A 7,174-nucleotide genomic window follows, 5' to 3' on the forward strand; every position below is an offset into this window, starting at 1 on the left:
GGTAAACAGCTACTCTTTCCCCATGCTGTCACCAATGAGGACGACAGTTCAGTTTACGCTATGCGTTGGGATTAGTTTTGCCTGTCGGCGCTCACCAAATAACAACAAACACATGCTACATCATCGCTTCGCTGTGCGGCGGAAATTTTCGTTTCTTTTATTTTCGCTTTCTGTCTCTGGAGCTCATGTAAGCGAACAGTACTTTAGTATCCTGTTCACTTGGTTTATTAGTGTTACTTTGCATGTTGCTTAGACCCGTTTACCGAATGTTTATGGGTGTTCGCTGTTCAATCATGTGATTACTGATATACAAAAAGGGGAGGGAGAGAAAATTTAATTTTAAAACTTTACGATTTATTTGCAAGTGCACCTACCAAGAACCGCTTTATTGTATCTAACAGTAAGATGGGATCTTTCCTTTTTATCTTTGAATGGATTAAAATGCCGAAAGTAACGTTAAATTTCACCATAATTTTTCCGAAAGAGCTCAATCATAGTAAAATTTTCAAAATAAATTTTAATCATCAGCAAGGACTGTTACATCACATGGTAGTTAGTTTCGACTTGTAATTTGCACGATATTGTATAAAGAAACTAACCCAGTGGTGAAAGAGTTCGGAACTATGTTACATATCTATTTTATATTCATAGAATTGAAAAAAAATCTATTTGAAAGTACACCGCCTTGAGAATATTTTTTAAAATTTCATGGAGGTTCTAAAGTTACAGCGATTTGAAGCGCATTTCGCTTACCATGAGCAGCGATTACTTGAAACCTTTTTTCTCCTAAATAATTTTTCCATAATTACGATTGCCAAAAAATAGATAACTGATCTTCTTCATTTTTTCCGTAATTGTTCGTAATTAGTTATTCTCGTAGTTTAGCGAATTTTTTTATGCATAAGTTTTTATTTTGAGGATAAGAGTTTTTTAAAGCAAATTTTACAGCTCAAAACATCGTTCATTTGGGAAAAAATTCCCTTATGCAGAAATTTTGATTGAAAATATCAAAATATTTATTTATTTAAGTTAAGGTACGAGGAATACTCCTATACTCCGTGATCTTTCGTGATTTTATCATGTTTTGAAAATAAGATAATATTATTCTAGTACTGAAATGAATTTCAGTCTGCTCGAGATATCGATATGCATGAAATTTATCTATTAGAAAAACGTTTTTAATTGCTGGTCTCAACGCAATAATATTTTCGTATCTCTAAAGATGGGATCAATGTCTTTTGTCAATATTTTATTATCTTTGTTATATGGTACCTAAATTACCAAGAGAAGATACCAATATGCAAATATTTGCATTTCCTCAGATAGTTAAGCAGCACTAAATACCCTAACTAGTATGGGAGTGCATCTTTGCACTCCGACAATCGGCGGAGAAAAATTATGTCAATCTATACTGGGTTCCAGGACATTGTGGAGTTGCAGGGAACGAAAAAGCCGATGAGTTAGCAAGAAGAGGGTCTTTCACTAATTTTATCGGACCAGAACCATTCTGTGGATTCTCATCGCGTGCCCTCAAAATGGAGCGGAAGAAGTGGGAGATCACAGCTATAAACAACAATTGGAGTACCGTAACTGGACTACGACAATTAAGGAAATTTATTTCACCTAACGATAAAAAAGCCTGGAGTTTCTTAGATTAAGAGGGTAAGGGTTTTAGCGTAAAAACACTGTTTGCGAATTTTTTTAGAACTTTGCGTGAAGCGAATTGATCAAGCGAATTTTGTACGTTATAATGTATCATTTCAATAACAATAACAAACGCCATAAAAATTCATACATAGTAGGCATTTGTTTTTATTGAATGGGGATTATCTGCCCGCCAGATGGCGTTTGGGAACAAATTGTGTTTTCCTCCTATTTCGTTGAAAGTCGCAGCTACGCGCGATGGGTATTAGCTAGTTTTAAATAAAAATTTCTATTTTTGACGAAAAATTCCGCCCTAATCAAAAAAATACCTTCAAAACTCAACGTAAGGGTTAGGTATTTTTTTATCTAGAATGTCTTTGAAAGAAATCGGTTAAGTAGTTTTAATCTCCATCCTTCGTTGTCCGTAGAGGAGTTAGAGCTGAGTGAGATAATGGAAGAGAGTAGCCTAGAAGAGAATGGAGAGACAGTTCTCACCGAAGAACAGAGAAGGAAGCTAGAAGAGGTAAAGAGGATGTTTAGAGTTCAGGTGAAAGGGGGAATGCTCGATGTCACTCCTGTGATATCTCACAAAATTGAGATCAAAGAAGAGTTCATGAAAGCCCCGCCGGTGAGAATTAACCCATACCCGACTTCCCCAGATATGCAACGAAAAATTAATCTAGAATTAGATAAGATGCTAGAACTGAAAGTAATAGAGAAGAGTAAAAGTGACTGGGCTTTGAGTACAGTTCCCATTTTGAAGCCCACTGGGGAGGTACGCTTATGTTTGGACGCAAGGCGTTTGAACGAACGGACGAAAAGGGATGCCTATCCCCTCCCACACCAGGATCGTATTCTGGGCAGGTTAGGATCAAGTAAATATTTGTCGACTATTGACCTTACTAAGGCGTTTTTACAAATTCCACTTGATCCTGACTCGCGCAGGTATACGGCATTCTCGGTGCTTGGGAGAGGATTGTTCCAGTTCACCAGGCTACCCTTTGGACTCGTCAATAGTCCGGCTACCCTGGCCAGGCTGATGGACGTCAACCCCCTTAAACAATCAAATTGTACATCGCCAACAAAAAATAAATAATAGCTGATCATTCTCCGACTCTATTTTGCCACAGTTCCTCTTTCTATATTGCCCAATACATTCCCTCCCAGCTGTCGGGAGAAAAATGTTATGACATCACGGTTATACACGGCAAAACAGCTGAGATATGCGGCAGTCACAACATCTCGAACTCGTAACATTCCCGAAGCACCTGACTTTACCCTCTGAGCACATTACTGTACATCGCCACTCAGAAATAGCCAAACCTTCGGCCTCTGTACATGAGTGCTACGAAGTGACTGTACCCAAATTCATTTGCGTGTGTCATACCTCTCACGGCAACACACAGCACTCATTCAGATACTGAACGGCTATAGCAGCGCTCGGCAGCTGAGCTCGCCGCTGGCTGTGACTGTGTTGTCTTAGGTGACAGTCGCAATAAATGTTAGCATTTCGCAAGCCTGGTCATGCCACCATTATGATTATTTTCGATGCTCTACACGACACCATTGATATTAGTTCGCGTAGTGCTTCTGATTTTCGCTAACAGAGGGGGGTCGGGTTTACCCAACGGTCGGATTTGCCCCACCTTACCCTACATGCTATATTTTTCCTATATTTAGGTAAAACCATTTTTTCTCCACTAAGGAGAACATTGACTCACCTCTTGCCATGAATCTACTCGGATTCTTTTATTCGGTTATCGTTCCTTTAAAAAAATTACCGGAAAAACGCTCACCACTCGTGAATTTTTTTTTTACTTTTTACATGACCCTCGATAGGACCTTTTTACCAAAAGCTTTTCCTCGGTAGTGAGTTATCTTGTTGTTTTTATGATTGTTACTCTAGTTGTTACTATTTATTATGTGCGTTCGAAAAAGTTCAGTTTAGACCGATGAGATTGGGATGAACGGCAGATAGAACAAAAATCTTAAAAGACTGACTGGAAATGCATGTCTAACGGCAAGTGTTGGTAGATCTCTCACGCACTTTTATTTAGCACGAATTTCTCCGAACTCGTTGCAACGATGTTGGGTTCACAGATGTCAAATAACTCCATAACCAATTCTTTTCATGGACATTCGAATTTGGAAGCCATTATGGCACCCAGAAAACTAAATAGAAGGTAATTTCACGGAAAATGTGCCTAAAACTTGCCCGAACCGTGAAATTAACAAAACATAGGGTGATGAGCCTATTTTTGCCATGTCTCTATAATCACCCTACCCATTTGAGGCCGTTCGTTAGAGCAGCGTCTGCCATCTTTGTTCAACGCATTGAGCTAAATGACAGCGCAACTATAGCGTCTAAACACGAGCATTTTGCCGCTTTCAGGACATTTGTGTTATTATCTTGGTTCTTAAGAACGAAGCAAAGCTGTTGATGCAACTTTGTAGGTATTCCATTAATTGTAGGCCGAGTAATTAATAAATTGGTGAGGCACCACTGCTACGTGAATTGATCAAATCAATGAGTTCAAACACAACGCCCTTATCAGTTGTCGAATCATTGCTGTTTTTCTAGTGAAAAGAAATTAGCACCCAATATACACACTGGATGATCGACGACTCCAAAGTGATAATCGCTCGGCAGATGAATGTACGCCTGACACGAACGCGATCTTCAGACGATGTTGCTGTTGTTGTCAGTATGTATGACTAGCACAGGTCGCAGAAGGGCATGGGTTCGATTCACAAGCAAGTTGTTCAAACAAATATTTTCCAATCGTCATGTTTGTCTACATATTTTCATCGCACTTTCTGAGGGATAATGTGTGAATGATATAAGAAATTCGATTTTGTGATAACGATCAAGTTCCAAAATAATTATGTAGACAAGCTGAAGCGGATGTACTTTTCGCAAGGGTTTCTATTTTTCACATATTCATTATCTTCTATTTCTTCCCAATGATTTGCAAAATCCTTTTAGATTACAGCTCTTAATCGAGAAGTTCACTATAAACCTTGCCAAGTATATCGTCATCATTAGTTAGTTGGGAGCGGTTCACTATTTTTTCCAATTCTTTTATTTGACATGCTCGATGCGATGAGCTTGAAGGAGCCGTGGGATTTTTATATATTTACAAAGAAGTAATAAAAATAACATTTTAAGGTTGAACAGAGAATGGGCAAAAACCGAAATTATTCCCAAACCTGAGGGGTGACCCAGCAACAAATGAGTGTTTGGGACTCATAGTGTTATGTTTGTTAGTCTGTACTAATAGCTCAACCAGGCTCTACTGATTTCTTTGGATATTCCACTATCCTTCCAAGATGCCATATGCTACGTGAAAAAGACAATTTCCAACGGATAAATCCTCACGGTCCACCACATACTCTGTAACTGTCACGGGTTTGCCCCGATACAGATAGAGAGCGGCGCAAGCGCAACTATTACCGAAATCCTGTCTAATGACCCGAACAAAGAGAAAAGTAAAGCTAAGTTAAGAATATAACATAACTGTGTTAAGCCTTAAGCTATTCCCCGCGACTCGAATGCCACTTATGTGGTAAAGTATTAGAAATTAATTGAAAAAATTTATAAAATACGGTCGGTTTTTCTCATTATTCGTTTGACCATCGTTATACCATCAGCAGTAATGGATCAGCATTTTTCGTGCCAAGGCCCGTAGCGAGCAGTTCACCCGCTAGTCCGCCGGAGGGAAAGTAGTTGTCAACGAAGGCCATCCACAAAACTGCCCCAGCCACTGGTGGCGTTAAGAAGCCCCATTGGGTCATTAAATGAAGAATAAAATTCTCCTTTTATTTCATAAACTTACTTCTGTCAGCATGACATGGTTGGTGTATGTGTAGGGTCGTCAGCCGGTTGTAATTTTATCATGAAAACCTGAAACTTCGCGAAGTTTCTTTCTTTATGAAGCGCATAATAAAAGAACGAACTATAATACGGTTTGGGAATTCAATCTCAAGTGCCGGTCCAGCCGTTTATTTATTTGGCGTTAACCTCGAAGCGTTATCTACCGTTACGCTTTCCTATTCGAGCACAAGCAAAGGGCGTATGCTACATATTGATATTTTTCTTTACCAATCAAAATAACCCTTATCAGCGTAAAAAGTGGTTAAAATGTCCGAAATGTAGTCACTCCGGAATGCCACAGACATCATGAGACGAGACATGCCAATAGCAAAAAATCGAACGTCAAATACAGCCAAGAGGTACTGTCAAATGCAGCCAGTCCATTTAAACTATGTGAGGCAGAAAGAGAGGCTATGTGAGACGAACGATAGAATTAACAGAAAATTAGAAAAAGAAAACATCTATCAGCATTGCTGATTCAGCAAGTCCCGTCCCAGACATTTCCCACCCATCAACATTGCAACTTTTCTGCCAAGCGCCACCGGTTTGTACGTCAGATTACGCGATCATTTATAAAAGTATCGTATGTAATGTATGTGACAGCCAGGGATGTAATGCACCTCAGAGCAAATAAAGAGAAGAATAAAAAACACTCTTTGCACTTTTCATGCGAACCACCGCTCTTCTCTTTCACAATCAGCGATGCCAGATTTACAGACATGTCTGTATTTTACAGACTTTTGATGTCTCCTACAGACGTAGCCAGAGATCTACAGACTTTTAAAAGGGTAATAGTTTTTAGTAAAACTAGTAGAACAACTCAAATTTAGTTGAAACCAAACAAAGATTCTGTTGGTTTTTAACAAAGGGAACAGTTATTTAAATTTTATTTTGTTTCAACAATGTTTCTATTTAAAATGCAAACAGAAGTTTTTGTTGAACTAAACCAAGTACGTGCTTTCGAGAAACGCCCATTTCAGTTTGAAACAGTCATTCGTCAAGTTTGAAATTCAACTAAACGTTTTGTTGTTTCAAAAAGGCCTGATTCTTCCGCGTGGTGAACTTGCGCCTTTCGATTTTTCTCCTATTTTCAGCATGCGCAAATGAATCAACTGGTGTAGATGATGGGCAAGTTGATTCTCTAATAGCGTTTTCGTTTTTTCTTGGTGCTACACCGGTGTAGTGCAAAGAAAGAGATTGCAAGACTGATTACATCCAAATTTTTATGAGTGTAGCACCGACTACAACCGTGTAGTGCACTGCCAAAAACGAAAATGCCATAACATATACACAAGATGCACATTATTTGTCCACTCCGCAAATAGGGAAAAACCGAAAGGCGCAAGTTCAATATTTCAGTTTTCAACTGCAACCCGAATAATTCTAGGATGAACCTCAAATCTCGACAAACATATGATTATGGCTTAAAAGCCCACTGTCAAAATTCTCTTTGAAAGAACATTCCGAACAAACCGTTACGTTCATAGCAATTAATGAAAGAGAAAACTTTTCTCTTTTGTTTACTACTAACATCTGTGATTCGCGAGTAACGATTTTTTCGGAATTTCTTTTCAAAGAGAATTTTGACAGTTGGCTTTTAAGCCGTAATCTTATGTGTGTCGAGAAATATATATTCTGTTTTACATCTGCAATTTA

Source organism: Topomyia yanbarensis, chromosome 2 (assembly GCF_030247195.1).
Source record: "Topomyia yanbarensis strain Yona2022 chromosome 2, ASM3024719v1, whole genome shotgun sequence".
NCBI classification, from domain to species: Eukaryota; Metazoa; Arthropoda; class Insecta; order Diptera; family Culicidae; genus Topomyia; species Topomyia yanbarensis.